The sequence below is a fragment of the Amia ocellicauda genome, chromosome 2 (genome assembly GCF_036373705.1).
Source record: "Amia ocellicauda isolate fAmiCal2 chromosome 2, fAmiCal2.hap1, whole genome shotgun sequence".
NCBI classification, from domain to species: Eukaryota; Metazoa; Chordata; class Actinopteri; order Amiiformes; family Amiidae; genus Amia; species Amia ocellicauda.
Window position 1 is genome coordinate 38,546,661 of NC_089851.1, and position 18,495 is coordinate 38,565,155.

Consider the following 18,495-nt stretch of genomic DNA (forward strand, 5'->3'; position numbering starts at 1 on the left):
TGGGGATTCAAATCAGGATAACATAGAGATATACAATACTGCGGTTTCTGAACAATTGGCAATGTTCCTATTGAAACTCATGGTGTTGGTGAAACCTCTGAACCTCAATCCATGACCATTTCAAAACAAAGCTACCATTACATAACACAGCTCAAGAATCATCCACAGCTCAAAACAACGCATGCAAACAGCAACAAGTATTCCAGTATTAATTCTGTCTCTTCCAACAGGATGGTGGCCACAAGCATATGTTCAAATAGACTATCCCAAGAATGAATGAACTAACTATAGAATAGTATTCTTTCTTTTAAAGTTCATGGGCCCATGACAAGGGAACAGGAAAGAGACTACACTCAATTATTATGTGTACAAAGGGGACAAGTCATTTCCGGACTCCATTTGTCTGTTTTGTGATATGTGTTGTCTGTTATCTGTCTTAGGAACCCCCTAATGTAGAGATTTCACAATCAACTTTAAAAATAGGACACCCCAGGTTACTGTCTGCACAGTCAAGGGAAGTGTGACGTTTTTTCTTTTCTTCCCATACCTCTGAATTCCAGATGTTTGGCAATGGACTCTCTGACGTCATCTGCAGTGTTGTAATCTCTTTCATGGAATCTGCCTCAGCTGTGGTTGATGTTGAACTGAACAAAATCATCAATTTTATTCTTTATGTTACTGCTGTTTAATTTTTTGTTAATACATTTCCAAAATATTGCACCAGAGATTCCTGGTGAGCTCGTTTCCCACTACTCATTATTTGCATGATTTTATTGTACCGTAATTATCAACTCACATAAACTGTGTATTTTTATTTGAAACTACCAAGAAGCATAGTATTCTGCAACATACACAATAGCTAACACCTCCTATTAATACATGAGAAATGTTGACCCACATTTCAGAAAAAAAAAAAAAAATTCTACCTCCATAGTCCAGTACTGGACTGTCATTGAAGCTATTTGATGTAGATAAGCCTGTTAACAGTTAATTTAATGTGTTTTCTTGTCCAACTATTTATCAAACCAATTTAGCACCTTTCAAACTGAAGAGTTAAACAGCTTTGTGTTTTGAGAACAATGTAAAAACGCCTGTTGCTATATACACTTTATAAAACCCTTTATTTTTTGCACGTTTTCTATTGGTTTCATAACTGCCATCTCAAGTTGGTTTAAAGAGAGCATTATGCAAGATGAGGAAAAACTCTCCCAAATTTAATTTAAAAAAATGTAACCGATTTATCGAAGTAGTAATCGACACATTCATTGATTATCAAAATAGTCATTTGTTGCAGCCATAATAGGCATGTGTTTCTATTCCAGGACAAGCATTAGAGAATTACACTTCATGGTTGTAAATTAACACATTCACATTCACTTATGTATTCTGTAGCTGCCTGCTCCCGGCTCCCTGCTGAATTGGTGAAAGAGATTGTTAACTACAAGGACTGGCAAAGGGCCCTTGCTCATCCTGTAAAAGAGTACTATATTTCAGAAGGGGTTTTGATTTGTTTGTGGCTTTGGTGACTTATGGTCAGCTTGGCCCAGAGGAGGGACTGGAAAAAACAAACAACTGAATTATTATTATAAATATCATTAGGTAATAGTGTGTGCTCTGTGTCTGTTCTGTCTTTTCCATGCTACTAATTAATAATATTATCTGCTTTTCCTCCCTTTGATTCTCTCCCTATCTCACTCTCTGAGTCTGTTTTTGTACACAGAGTACTAGCTGAGATTCTGCTGATTTGTGTCCTTTATTTATTTATGTGCTCATTTCTTAAGATAACTAACTGTACCAGGTAGAATGAAAACCATATTAGCATTTAACTTCCTGACTATTGCATTACAATAGAAACTTAGTACTATGCTTTCAATGTTTAAATTTTGCAACTTTGAGATGTTATGTGAATGCTGTAATCAGTTAAGTTCTTGAAATAATTGCCCTATTGACCTCTGTTAGGAGAGACTGTTTGAGGAATTTCCCAATATCGCTCTCCTGGGCATGCTCGTGTAGCCGGTGTGGTCATAGCTCCCTGCTCGGGATTTGATCCACGCCTAAGACCTCTTGATTATGGTAATATATGACATGTTGGAGATTTGTATTGGAACTCCTCCCATCTTTATCACCCATGACATATTAATCTCTGGCTTTCCTACCTAATATTCCCACCCAATTGATTTTCTCTGTCCCTTTACTCTATACTGATAACCATTTCTCATTTACCCTGTAGTTATACATTTTCAAACCTTTCCATTGCTTTCAAGAGTCAATCCACAGGAGTAGTACACAATGGCTCTGTGTATCGCTTGAAAACTACTGGATACATGTCAGACCCATAACCATTATTACAACATCAACCGACTATTGCACTAAAACTGTGTCTCATTGCCCATATACAGCTTCAGCCCACTAACAAGCCCTGCAATACCAACAATATGCCTTCAGGTGAATGATACACTGGTCTTAGGTGACCTCAACATCTCAGGGTGCATCCTGAAGGACCTGGTGGCATGGACAATTAACAATGGACAATCCACCTGTTGCCCTGGCACATCGACTGTTTGCTGCCATGGTGGTAACTCTGCACTACCTGTCCTAAGCAGGACTGAGATAGATATTGGAAAATGGATTCTGAAAAATTCTGAATGGATTACTTCACTAGAGACATCTGGTTGGGCAGGAACTCTGTATTGACCAGTCGGTGGATTATTGCTCAGATTACTACCACTAGTCTATCTTTTGTGATGCTTGATTTTGTAACTGTCTTTATTTCCAGTTGTTTAATTTTTCACTCATATCTTTTGCTGTACTGACAGGAAGGACTTAAGAACTGCATGTTTTCCATGTGTTTCTGTGAATGAGGTCACTGCCTTACTGTGCCACTGTACTGTGCCATAGTTCAACCTTGATACCCAGAAGAACAGGGTTTGATAAGAACCAGTTTTTACCAGAATGTTTTTGATAATTCATCACATGAGCCCCCTAATGTAATACAATACACATATCTTAAATGTGCTCATGCTTGACCATATATGGGTACTTTGCCGGAGCTGTCAGGCAGAGAGGAGCAGACTTACACTGGGCAGCATGTGAATCTTGTTATCTCTTGTCCTACCACCATAAAAATGCTTGTATATCTTACTTGAGACCAAGAGCCAAAAAGTATCCATGAGTTCTGCAAAGAGCCAAGTGTAATATTATATGATACAACTTAAATGGTGTGTATTTTATAATTTCATTTTATTATAACCGTAATGGCTATGATAGTTAAAAGTTTAGAATAATCATACTATGTTTTATTGTTATTATTTATTTAGCAGACTGACTTATAATTTTCACAAAATATACATATTACAGCAGCCAAAATGCTTCACAATAATTAGTATGCAGTATGCTTTTCTAGCACAAGCTATGTTCCTAATGACTTGATAGGAGGCGTGTGTTACTCTTTGATAGCACTTGTTCAATGTACTGAATGCTTGAATCTGTTTTTTTATTTGGTTTGTTTGTGCGAAGTTCAGTAACTTTTGGAGTGGTGTGTGTTGAAATGGCGCTGGAGATTACCAGACTTGAACTGCGCCAATGAAGTCTGGCATAGGAGACACAGTGTTTTCCCAATTATCTCAATACAAAAATGAAATGTACCCCACTTTGGTGAGAAAGTCCTGTTTTCATCATCATATCTTCGCTCACATTTACATTTTCCTTCCATCTTTAGCACTAGCCTACTTAATACAGACTTCTGGACATTACTGAGAACAGCGCAAAATGCTATTTGGTTTTTAGGCCTATTAGGGATGTGCTACTGTTTTGCAATTGGTTGGACAAGGGACAGTTTTTGGCAGTTAGATGTCACAACTTTTGATCAAAATGTGCATGTTTACAACAGCAGAGGCGACAGTTTTCGGTATTGACAAGTTTTTGGTTCAGGCACAGCACAGGAGACTTTGTTATTATATGCTAATGTGATAAGGGCGACATTCTTGTACACAGATTTGCGTAATTCTGTGTAGAATATGAACGAGTACTGTAAATGAATTGGCAAAATCACCAAATTCTGCATAGAACTGTATCTACCATACCAGAATGTGACCCTGATGTAGAGAAACAAGTGACAGAGATATGGAGGATCCCCAGACTCAGCGAGGGTTCTGAGCACCAAGCAAAAATAGGTGTGGTTATTTATACTGTAGACCTCAAAAGCGAACAAAGAAAAGTCTATATATGGGAATAATTAGGAAGAATCAATGAATATGCAATAAATACTGATTAGTATGCAAGGCTAACAGATTATATTGGCTACTCAATAATCAACAATATAACTCATGAGTAGATATGTCATACCCTTTGGTACATTTCCACTGCACCTTGTGGACAACTCCCAGAAACAACAGGAAGGTTCGTTTTTAATATAGCCATGTTCACCTCATCCCCTGAAAGTGTCAAGGCAAGGGCAATCAGATTAGATATTTTGAGTGTCTCTGTCTGCTACAGACTTCTCAAGATACAGAAAACAGGTAGATACGTATGAGCCAAAATGAATTAATTTGGATAAGTTCAAATTAGTTGCTGATCAATACTAGAAATGTTCACAAATGCATGCAAGGGAAGAGCTAGCTATCACTCAAAAAACAGTAAAACAACTCAGAAATAGCAGAAGTACAGTCAAATATATACATTAGATTTCATGGGTGTACTTATTGGGAGGGCACACAGTATGCTTGATGGAACCTGGAAGTGGTTGATCAATCACAACCAATCATGACATTAACATAACAAAGCAGGATTAGGGCTGTTGTTATGCTCCCAAACAGGAAGAGTAGTCAATGAAGAGGACTGGTGTTTATGAATAGTTCAGTTACAAATAGATTTTAAATATTTTGTTCTGCTTAGTATGGTACTATCCATAGTGTCCCATACTTAGTCTCCTCTGGAGGGCAGTAGGAATGATTTGGTGGTTCGTTGCAATAAAAACCTTTTTTAGTCCACAGCTAGTGATTAACTTCAGCTGCCAAGTTCATTGCAATGGGTATTTAACTGTGTACTAACCATGGGATCATCCCCATAACAACAAGCCCAATTGGTTCTCAAAAACAAGAGACCCCTACAACAACCAATCAAAGGGGGGGGGGGTAGCTGCTGTATCTACATCAGCCAATTGTCCTGGAGTCTTTTCACCCCCCTCCACAAGTGTCGGATGAGGACCGCAGACTGCAAAAACTTTGCCCCATCAGTGCCCTGAAGTGTTATATGGAAAGGACTGCACACAGCCGCAGATCTGACCAGCTGTTTGTCTGCCACGGGTCTACCACTAGAGGGTGGGCTGGCTCACCTATGAGACTGCTAAAGGCCACGATACACCATGAAATTTCCATGAAATCCGATTTCTTGAAATCCGAATGCAGCCCAGAATTTCCTCAAAATTTCACAGTGAAATTGCAAGAAATCCGATTTCTTGCGATTTCATCCAATTTCAAGCAATAGAGCAGAGTCCTATTTTCAAGAACTCGCATGAAATCGCCCTGGACAAGAATCCAATCAGAGAGCAAGAAGGGTCACATGACAGCATCTACGACACATTGGGAACCTTGAACAGCAGGTAGGAAGTTGGACAGGAGTATGGTGTCCATATTAGGACATCCTCACTCCTCAGAGTCAGTTGTTGCGCATCACTTGGTTTTGCGATCAGCCCTCCGTTATCACTCATATTTGATATCACCCATCGGGTGTCAGTCTTATTTGGCATCCAGCATCATGCTTATTTTATGTCAGTTCTCATGCATCACTCCAATTTAATATCAGGTGTCACTCGAATTTAATGTCAAGTATATCAATCAAATTTAATATCAGGTGTCAGGTATCACTCAAATTTAATATCAGGTATCACTCAAATTTAATATCAGGTATCAGGTGTCACTCGAATTCAATATCAGGTGTCACTTGAATTTAATGTCAGGAGTCACTCGAATTTAATATCAGGTGTCACTCAAATTTAATGTCAAGTATCACTCTAATTTAATATCAGGTGTCAGGTATCACTCAAATGTAATATCAGGTATCACTCAAATTTAATATCAGGTATCAGGTGTCACTTGAATTACATATCAGGTATCAGGTGTCACTCGAATTTAATATCAAGTATCACTTGAATTAATATCAGGTATCAGGGTGTCACTCGAATTTAATATCAGGTATCAGGTGTCACTCGAATTTAATATCAGGTATCAGGTGTCACTTGAATTACATATCAGGTATCAGGTGTCACTCGAATTTAATATCGGGTATCAGGTGTCACTCGAATTTAATATCAGGTATCAGGTGTCACTCGAATTAAATATCAGGTGTCACTCGACTTTAATATCAGGTATCAGGTGTCACTCGAATTAAATATCAGGTGTCACTCGACTTTAATATCAAGTATCAGGTGTCACTCGAATTTAATATCAGGTATCAGGTGTCACTCGAATTTAATATCAGGTATCAGGTGTCAGTCGAATTTAATGTCAAGTATCATATTGTCACAGGAGACTCCCTAATTAGGCAACTATTTTTGTTTGTATACACGCAAAAAGAAATTAGAAGGTGTTTTGAACGTCTAACCATGAAATGCATATCATAAGTATGATTTAATATTCTTGGTATTTTTTGTATTGCACTGTGATCACTACAGTCATCCATATCATATGAATAGCAGATTTAGTTTTGCTCTATCTTCTATACATATATGTTGAGTACAATAATAAAACACGGTGGGTAAGCTAAACCATTAACATTTTCCTGAAGGTTTAAAACTATTTTTTAAATTAAATACATTTATATTTTGTGTTTCCCTGTAAATAACCTAAACAGCGCTTATTTTCCTTCTAATGGCCTAATTTAAAAATTGTCAGACAGTTATAACTCAATGGATAATACAAGTGTTTATTATTTACGTCAGGGAATGCCATTGAAGGCGAGTACTGAGAAGGCTGGGTTTGAGAAGACGATCTCTTCACAGACCTATTCATGCAATCTATGCAGCAGTTGAGGTAATACTGTCACATGTTAAGAAACCAATACTTTCCTAGATGCACGTTAAATCATGTAGAATAAAATTAGAAAAAATACAGTGTGTATGTCTACAGTATATAACCCTTCAAATGCTTTACCTTTTGTTGCCTTATAGCTTGTAATTCAAATGTATTAAACAATGTTTTTCATTTATCACCACAGCCTACCAAAAAACTTGAAAAGTTTAAAAGTTTGTACAAGAGGGTGTAGACTTTGTATACACTCAAAATGTACTCAAAATTTATTTTATTTTTAGAGTGAGCTTCAGCACTGTTCTCCTCACAAAGGCATCAGGGCAATACATCAGTGAGTAAGGGACATAAGAGGTGTACAGCCATGCTACAGGTACTCAGATCTTATGTGTATTACCTTTTTTATTAAATACTTTTAAAATAGAATTTGCACTGCAGTTTCTCCTTTAACAATCATGTAGGATATATTAAGAAATTTCAGAAATTATGTGCACGAAGCACTTAGACAACTGGATTTTAGTGGACTGCAGCGGCGGAAACCTGGCCAATGTAAAGGCGTCAGAATTTCACCAGAGGACCAAACGACACATGGCATATAGATGGTATGTAAAACAAGAAAAATCATGCTATTCTACAAACCCTAATGGAGGGAGACATGGACAGTTAAAGAAATCTTCCACAGTAATATACTTCAAAACAAAGTTTGTTATTCAAGCCATGCAAGATATTTCTTTTGTGACTTGTTTTTGCAAAGCACCCCTTTTTGCAATGTTTATCTTTTGTCAACTTTGATAAAAGCATTAGAAAATCTATTATTATTTTGTTGTTGTTAATAATACAATATACTTATAAAGGTTTGTCACGTCTCCTCTCACTTCTCCCCTCACTTCTTCTCCTTCCTATTCCACGACTCGCCTCCAGAGGTCATCCTCACCTGAATACTGACACATACGGTGGCCCTGAAGTGCAACTGCTGAAAAAATAAAGCAGGGGCTGCGAGATTTGCAGCGGCTGTGAGACTTGCAAGTGCTGAAAAAATAAAGAAGCTGCTGCAGCATTTTCAGAAGCAATTACGGAAAGGGAGGTACATTGTGAAATATATTTGACTGATGCCATTGGACATCAAGCAAGTCACGTGGGCCGAGCTGCTTCACAGAAGAGCCAACAGAATCTGAGAAACGGCGCCAACTGCGCAGAGCGCGAAGTATCATATTAATATTGCTGTGATCTTCTGCTCTCTGTCCACTGTGATGACATATTAAGAGTTATAGGGCTGTCCTAACATGTATCAGAAATTAATGAAAGCTTAGGTAGGAGACAGAATGGGGTTAAAAGTAGCTAGATTTACTAAATTAAATACTGTACTTATTACAAGGCAGTGTGATAATGCTTTATTTTTATTATTATTCTTAAGCGCTAACAGAAAACATCTGTTAACAATTCCATCAGAAGGAGCCGTTTATGGATTTAATAGACAAGAGCAGGAGCTAATTTGGGAAATGCAAGATTAGAGAGACGGCTTTAACAAATATGAATATCTCCAAAAAACTAAGAAACAATAATAAACAACACATTCATATAAGATAGTGTTTTTATTTTGGGGCAGCACGGTGGCGTTGGGTTCGGGTCTCGGCTCGGTGTCTGTCTGCGCGGTTTCCCCGGGTCTCCCACTTCTTCCCACCATCCGCCAGGTTGATCGGCAAAACTAAACTGCCCAGCAATGGGCTGCGTCCCGTCCTGGTGTGTTCCTGCCGATCCGCCATGGGCTTCCCGCCACCCTGACCAGGATAAGCGGCTTCGAAAATGGATGGATTTTTATTTTATTAAGGACTTTTGCATTGTCTCTCTAACTTATCTTAATTCTACATGCGTTTTATACTGAATGTACTTTTCTGCTTTAAAACCATGTCCTGTCCCTGTAACTGAGCAGATTGTGAAATACTCAGACCGGCCCGTCTGGCACCAACAACCATGCCACGCTCAAAATTGCTTAAATCACCTTTCTTTCCCATTCAGACATTCAGTTTGGAGTTCAGGAGATTGTCTTGACCAGGACCACACCCCTAAATGCATTGAAGCAACTGCCATGTGATTGGTTGGTTAGATAATTGCATTAATGAGAAATTGAACAGGTGTTCCTAATAATCCTTTAGGTGAGTGTATATATACACAAACAATCTATTTATTTAGTAAGGTACAGTAAAACAGCCTTACACAATCATCAATGAATGAAGAAGGAAGCCATTCAAGTAAGTCATTGTGAGCTCATGAAGGATGTTTTCACCCACAGGCAGATGTGGTTTCTATTGAACAGCAACTTCAATCACACCTGTTCATTTTTATGAGATTTTAATTTTGTCCATGGAGCACAATTCTGTGTCTGTAATGACTGGATATAATGAACATTGTATAAGCTATTTTGGTCAAATTACAGCAAGAGGTCAATAAAGGAGGAAGTGAAACAGCTAAATCCTAAAAATTGAAGTATCTTAGAAAATGAACAAGATGTGGTAAATGTTCTAACTGTGCCAACTGACTGGAAGACAGCAAATGTCATACCAATCCACAAGAAAGGGGACATAACTGAGCCAGGAAATTACAGACCAATCAGTCTGGCCTGTATTACCTGTACAATTTTGGAGAAAAAAATATTAGTCAGAAAATCGAGCAGCATCTTAATGAAAACCATATTCTTGGTGGTGTTATTTTTACCATGGGTTTAGATGTGGTAGATCATTTCTTACTAATTTATTAGAGTTTTTTAATATGAAACTGCTGCTGTAGTTGACATGAAAGCATAAGATATAATATACTTAGATTTTCAAAATGGTTTTGATAAGTTTCCACACCAAAGACTGATCCTAAAATTGGAAGCTGCAGGTATTCAGGGTAATGTAAGTAGATGGATTATGAACTGGTTGATGTCTAGGAAACAGAGGGTGTCAATTAGAGGAGTTGCTTCTAACTGGAGTGAGGTTGTTAGTGGAGTTCCACAGGGATCAGTACTAGGGCCTTTGCTTTTTCTAATCTACATTAATGATCTGGACTCTGGGATAGTTAGCAAACTTGTCACATTTGCAGATGATACAAAAATTGGTGTCTCAGCAGATACAATCTCACCAGCACAGGCAGCAGGGACTTAGATAATATTCAGTTGTGGGCTGACACCTGGCACATGAAATTCAATGTGGACAAGTACAAGGTAATACATTCAGGTAACAAAAATGTCCACTATAATTACACTATGGGAGGTACGGAACTAGATGAAGTAACGCATGAGAACAGGAGACACTTCTTCACACAGAGAGTTGTTACAATTTTGAATAAACTCCCCAGCGATGTGGTTGAAGCTGAAAATGTGGGAACATTCAAAAATAGACTGGATAGGATCCTCAGATCACTTAGTTATTAATGGACACCAAACGAGAACGATGTGTCAAATGGCCTCCTCTCCTTTGTAAACTTTATTATGTTCTTATGTTCTAAATGTTTAGCAGCCTTTTTCCACTCTTCACAGAAGAACTGTTCACTTTTCAACAATAATTGTTTTGTAATATCTTGACATTTTATTCAAATTAACAAAGGAGTATAAATAAATCTACCAGGTGTCTCCATGGAGCAGTACTATACTATAAACTGTTGCCAAAGACCTAGTAATGTAGCATTTGAAAATATATATTAAAATATCATTATGAAAACAAAAACTATTAGTTCACTCAATATCAGGGGGTTAAGAGTGCTGAATTTAAAACAAGGTACCAAGACACTATGTTGTAAAAACCAAAAAGAAAACTTTAAAATTGCTAGAATTGATAATACATAACTGTACTTATTACAGTAACAGTAAAGTTTACAATGAAATATGTTTACTGTAAAATCTGGGAAGTTACTGGAGTATTCTTTATTTTTCCTTAAGCATTTGTTATATTCAGTACTGATTGTTTTAATTTACTCTGGGTTGTTATTTACACTTATATTGTCACTGCTTTATCCCACACATCCCGCAATTCACAAGCTCACCACCTGATGTCATCATCACCTGAATGCTAAGCCCTCACATTCCCCAGCAATCAGTCACTTTCCATTCCTCAGCAACATGTGCACTTGCTCTGTTATCCTCAAACTCCCATTGGACCAGCACTCTCCTTCACTGCCCTCTGCTACACATATAAACCCCTCTGTGACTCCCATTCAATGCTGTTGTCAAGTTATATTTCTTAGTATTCTCCATTGTATTCCCTGATTCTCCTGACTAGCTTGTTTGCCTTATTGACCTGGATTTCTGGATATTTCGGGGGGGCTGGAACTACTGTTCAGGTACTACTACTGGAGCTGCAGTAACAGGATGATAGCAGATGGGAGAGACCCGGAGTGCACTTGAGGACTGAGATACTAATTAGCAGTAGTTCCCTTTTTTCCCATTTAAAGCAGACTACTTGCCCTGCTTTCCTTGTGACACTTTCTAAACAAAGTGTAACACCGGGGACATTGAGTGCTGCAGGATGAGAATGAGGGGAGCAGCGTTGTGGGAGAGAGCAGGCAGGTTTACATCTAAAGTGTTTATTTTTGTTCGTTAAAATCAATCAAATAATTCAAATTCAAAACCAGTGAGCAGTGCAGGCCAGAGGCAGTCAGGATTGAAATCAAATATTTCCCAATTCTTTCCATTTGACTCCCTACTGCCTCGGCACTGTGAGGCCAGGGGCTTTAAATCTAACTTTCAATTATCCATTAAAGTTATTTTCAATGCGTGGGGACTGCAGAGGCAGAAAACAAATGAAGACGTGCACAGTGAAAAACTTGAATATAATGAAAGTAAACAAATTGGAGAACCATGTAGTGGGCTGAGATTGTTACAAAAGGATACATTAACTGATAATTGTTGCTGTCCTGGCAGTAGGGAAGATATTAACCTTTATTTTACTGTGAGCTACATTCATGATTTTATTAACATCCAAATCCTATGGTAAAATGCACCATGTTACAAACGATGGCTTTATCCCTAAATTAAAAAAAAAAAAAAACTAGTTGGCAAGACCATTATTTTTTTTGGTACACTATTTAGCTGACTTTTGACTGACTGCCCTCCAGCTACCTGGAAAAGAGGTTTATTTCTGTAATTAAAGACCATTAACACCAAACAATGGGTTTCTTAGAAATCTAGTCCAGTGGTTCTGAACCCTAGTCCAGGATGACCCCCTGCCCTGCTATTGTTTCAACCGAGTTGTCAATTGCCCATGTCAGGGATGGGCACTGGAAACTGGTCGCTTCTTACATCATCACACACAATGACCTGCTTTCCATCTTCATGTTCTATCACTCATATGGAGTCCATCTCCCTGTGCCTCGACACCTCAGTGCAATATTGTTCTAAATCATACTGAACCTGTGATAGCTGAGGCTGATCATCTGCAGCACGGCATACGGTGGCTCTGATGCGGAGAGCAAGTTTTCTTAATACCTCAGGAGCTATATGAACAAAAACAAATACGAAAGTTGCCATATCAGCTTTTTACTTGTATTGTATTAAACCTATATTTTACAGGGTTGTATGTATAGGAAAATATTTTAAGAACTTCAGGCAACAGTGTTCTATACTGAACAAAAATAAATGCAACATGTAAAGTGTTGGTCCCATGTTTCGTGAGCTGAAATGAAATTTCCTAGAAATGTTCCATATTTACTAAAAGCTTTTGTCTGCAAATGTCTTTACATCCCTGTTAGAGCCCATTTCTCATTTGCTAAGATAACCTGACAGGTGTGGCATAACAAGAAGCTGATTAAACAGCAGGATCATTACAGGCACACCTTGTGCTGGGGACAATAAAAGGCCACTCTAAAATGGGCAGTTTTGTCACAACACGATACCACAGATGTCTTAAGTCTTGAGGGAGTGTTCAATTAGCATGCTGACTGTAGGAATGTCCACCAGAGCTGTTGCCAGAGAATTTAATGTTAATTTCTCTAACATAAGCTGCCTCTAGTGTTGTTTTAGATAATTTGTCAATGCATCCAACTGGCCTCACAACTGCATACCACATGTAACCACATGAGCCCAGGACCTCCAAACCAGCTTGTTCACCTGAGGGATTGTCTGAGACCAGCCACCAGGACAGCTGATGAAACTGGGTTGGCACAACCAAATAATTTCTGCACAAACCATCTGACACTGTCTCGGGGAAGCTCATCTGCAGCTCATCGTCCTCATCAGGGTCTTGACCTGACTGCAGCTCTGGTGGACATTCCTGCCGTCAGCATGCTCCCTCAAAGAGACGTGAAATCCATAGATTTGGGCCTAATTAATAAATTCAAATTGATTGATTTCCTTATATGAACTCTGTAAAATCTTTGAAATTGTGATGGTACCTTCAATGGCACAGTCTCCTTCGTCTGTATCCTTGGGGCATGTGACCACTACTACTGCACCAAAATCACCTGATGTTCCTTTGTCTGCCCTCAAAACACTAACATTGCCTTTGTTAGCTTGAAATATTTTTATATTGTGTTTCTCTTTACAAAACTGTATCCTTCAGTCATTTTCCTAATTCTTATTTTGAAAAGTGAATGCAAGGTGTTGTGTGCTTTTGTCTTTCTGTCAGTGCTGTACATACTGATCTGAAAGTGGAAATTAGATTTATGAAAGGCTTTGATTTACCTTGATAAGTTACGCTCTGTACCAGCTTCAGTGGTTTCTGAGGCTGGACCGATTCATAAGATGCTGAGATGAGAATGGACTCTCCTTCCTGGATCCTGGGCAGGAGAGCTAGTGTGGCACTGAGGACTCCTTCCCTGTCGCTCTTCACAAGGGTCGTCTCGTTATCACAGGAATACCAGCCCCCACCAGAAGGCTGAACGATAACCTACAGAGTTAAAGTCAGGAGTGCTGGACAGTTAGGCCTCAGAAGGCTTGTGCACCATTTCCACATTCAAAACAACACCCCACATGTTTTGAGTTCATTGTTCAGTTCCAGACCGCTAAAGAACCTGAACATGCCTACATATACCTACATTACTTTCTACTCTTAGAGGCAAAACATACCGATATGTTCCCACACATAGACAATTACTGTAAAATCTGCAGTTTGCAATGTCAGCTCTAGAAGTTTGAGAACAGCTCTGTGCCAGTGCCTTATTAACCCCTTAATTTTCAGCATTATTGATTTTGATAGTGGTTACATATCAATTTATTTTAGAGTAGCTAATTTTTCAGACATATGGATCTTGTCACTTTGCCCTTGATGTTTATATTGTCAGTAAGAAGCTGAAGTTTAAGTACAGTGTGAGGGAATGTTTCGTATTCATTCAGCATTTTAAACATCTTTTACTAAAAACTATGTTTGGGTCAAAATAAAATGCAGCATTTCTCTTAATTATTGTCTATTAGCCTCTATTGATACTGTCAGCTTTTCTTTGATTGAAACACCTTCTGGATTAGGTTTATTCTGCATCTTGTATCACACAGGAAACACACTTACTTCATGGCAGCTCTGTAATTCTGGATGTTGAAGAAATGTGTTGATGGCTCCAGGCATAAGCTCTTGCAGTTGTTCTTTCAACTGGACTGAAACTACTGTTATGCTGGGGTGTGGGGGCCAGCATGTTTTCAGTGATCCTGCTGAGCTGTGGAGAGCCACAGGCTGGACAGTCCAAATCTGCCTCCAGTTTGCTGTCCAGGCATGGTCCCTCTTTATCCTGGGCTTGGGTGCTGTAGCTGCCCAATGAGCTCAGGAAGTAGCTGACACGACAGGGAGGTTGGAAGGAATCAAGGTAAGTGTGGCCCCCTGCTTCAAAAGTGATCGCTTTATGGACACGGAGAGAGAAGAGCCCAGGGTGCTCAGGGGAAGGGATCTTGGAGAGCCACGTGGAGGACAAGCAAAGCAGCATGTGGCCTGTGAAGACGGTGATACAAGAGATCAGGCACCATTTTGGGGAGGGCATGAAAGGTGTGGTCTCTCAAATGGTACTTCATGTGCTTTTGTTCTCCTCTATGTAATACCCCAAGCCTTTGATGAAATGTTTAGATGTTATTAATTGTGTTGTTGGTTCCAGTTTTTATCTGAATTTAACATCTTTGTTCTTTATTGTTCTCAATTAATTCAACTAAAAGATACCAGTTTTCAACACATTATATTTTTTTAGATTGTTCATCTCAGGGTGTTTAGGTTGAAGGATACATTCAGAAATTAAAATGTAACTGTTCTCCTGCCCCAACTAATATATAATCTTTATTAGTGTTTCCCCATTGAGTGAACATTAATATCCAAAATAATAAGTACGGGAAACAGTCAATTGAACTAATTGGGTGGTTGGGACATTCAATTCTTGTGTGAATTTTGAAAATCTTGACTTTCGTAGATGGTCATATCCTTTTACCGTAATATATACAAAGTCATAAACAAGTATGAATGCATCATAATACATTGTTAATTTAAGCTACATAGATTAATTGGTAACCATTATTTCACAAAAATAACCTTTACTGTGTATCAAACACTACCTGACTTTCCCATTTATACAGCTGGGTATTTTACTGGAGCAATCTAAGTGAAGTACCTTGCTTGAGGGTACAACAGCACTACCCCACCCAGGATTTTAACCCACAACCTTCCAGTTAGGAGTCTAGAGCCCTAACCACTACTCCACAGTGCTGCCTTATTAAAGAAGGGATAAGCACAGGGAGAATACTTAAAGTCAACAATGCCATCAAATGCATCGAGTCGTACCGTACAGTTTGGAATATCACAGTGTGGTGTAGAGTTTTGCCATTGGTTTCTGTGAATCAGATTGAATCTTTGTGTATTCGACACTTCGTGACTGCACTTTATTATAACTCTGAATAATGATAATCCTAGATGTAGTGTCACACAACAAAAAATAAAATAAAGCAAATGGAATAAGTCGTGCATTAGCAGTTGCCAATTTTTGCACAGTTGCAAATGGATTGTTGTTAAGGTGAATTGAAAATGCAGGAAGCTGATGGTTGAAGGTTTGTGAGAAAGAAAATGATTCATAAGTTAAATAACTAAACCTACCAGAACAGAGCCTGCCACCTTCCAAGAGAACAGGGAGGTACTTATCAGGTGAGGACAGAACACAGATCGCCAGTTCAGATGTTGTCAGAGCTGCAAATAATAATAACTGTGTTATTGATATGCCACATACAATATCATCAGCAGCACTAAACACACATTACAATTTTAATCACTTGACTGGTCTGGGCATCTTATCTATTGTGATAGGCCTGCACCCCTTCCTGTTTTATCAGGTTTTTCTTGTACTTTTACTGCCCTGTTTTAATAAAGGCAGTTTGTACTTTTTTCCCCTAGGATTTTAACCTTTTAGATTTTTGTCAGTGATAAGCATCTTTTAGTGCACACTTCTTGCCCTGCACTTGTATACAAACCTGTGCTGTTTTTCTATTTATTGATAAATGAAATATTATTGATTGTTTGGTCTTGTGTGTCCTGGGGATCAAAGAGCTTGCCACAGGGAGTGGGGTGCGAGAGTTCCTCTCCTCTCGTGTAATAAAAAGGAGGTGGCGCAGTCGGAGAATTAATATTGCGGTAGAGTAGCAGCTCTTGCACACAGGGGTGCTACTGTAACATATGCAATCCTGGTTTGAAAAGGAGTATAACTCAGAAAGGCAAAATGGGAATTGAGCAGGGGCCTATCTTCAGTTTTCAAATACATTTTCACCATGCCCATTACGTTGGAGATGAATCAACTCCCTTTGGGAGTTATTCTATTTTTCACATAATATGGGTTGCATGCACAACATATTGTTCCCCTCTATTCTGGCTCCATAGACATGACATTTCTGAGAGCCAGTTACCTCGTGGTGTTGTGCGGTCTCTAGTCTCTGGCAGCCCCAGCTCCAGTAGTATCTGCTGTAGAGAGTGGTACAGCTGTAGCGCTGACGTGTCGTCCTCCTGCTGAAGATGAGAGCCATCTCCCCCATCGTGGCTCAGATGCTCAGCCACATTGTAATGAGAACCCTGAACTGTTGCTTCATGGTCTTTCTTTGTGTCTGCAGTCTGTTGCATCCTGGTATTGGAGAGAGCCTGAAAACCTTCAATATAGCAAAATATATACCAGTTTTGTTTCTATTAAAACAACAACAAATCATACTGATCCTTGATAGGTCAAGACCAACATCCTTATAAGTCTGATGTTAATGTGTGCCTGCATTAATCCAATATACTTTTATTTGAAAGGCTTTCTTGCAAAAACCATAACAAATGCAAATAATCATGAGTGTTCACCTTTATGGACCTTCATATTAGATAATACAACTGTTACATTTGTAAAAGCTTATAGGCCTAAACTGTAGATTTCAAAAATCAATCAATACATTTTCAAGTTTCATTATAATCAAATTATTTGTATGTCAAGTATTTCAACATTGTAAATTGTTGTGATTATTATTATTAGTAGAATTGTTGTTTTTGTTGTTGTTGTTCTTCTGTGAAATGCAGGGTTTGGGCACAGGAAGTCATCTAGCCATCACCTAGAAAAGGCAAGCAGGAGTGCATGCAACTCCCCCACCCGCTTAACCGACACAATAGCAAAGGGATCAAAGCCAGAGCTGCAGTTGTGAGAGAGTTGTAACTCATTTTATTTATGTATGCACTCTTAGAACTAATGTATCAAATTGAACACAACTTTGTGTTAAAATGAAATGTTTTTGTGCTTTGATGAATTTTAACATTGTGTTGTCCATGTCCATGAACAAATGTGTTAAATTGAACACATTAGTTGTAGGAGTGTGATGCATTGGAGAGGTTAGCGATTCATAATTTAACAATGTTTGAAATCCACAGCAACAGGATAACATAAATCAATCATCAATTTATTTAAATATATTATAGCACATGGAAGCATCTCAGCACAATTTCTCTATTCCGTCAATTAATGCTTCTCTGTTGGAGTACCCAATGTCATATTGTTAGCATATAGATGAGCTGTTTCTACATATTATATCTTCATTAAAGTGAATTTAAGAAAATGTGTGTGTGTGTGTGTGTGTGTGTGTGGGGGGGGGGTTGTGTGACAGTGTTTAAATGTTTAAAAATTTACTAAATTTAAATAAATGTAACATCCTTACAACCTAATTGTATCAGTAAGATGATGGCAGATAGTGTTTTAATTCATGTTCATGTCAGCCATATCTGTAATTTCAAGCCCTATTCCTCAATGTTTGTTGAGTAGAAACTACACCATATATATTTCATATTCATAATATTTGTATGATGTACACCTGAGCAATTTATAACTATTTTTACAAGAAACGTGACATTTTAATATGTCTTTAGTATGCAGCATTTTGGCAGACATCTACATTTTTAAACTACATTCAACAAGTTAATGTTGGGCGGTTGAGTATTGGCGGGCTGGTTGTGGAGGGCCAGACTGGGATGTTTTTTTAGTCTCAGTCCATCCCTGACCACTAATATATATATATATATATATATAT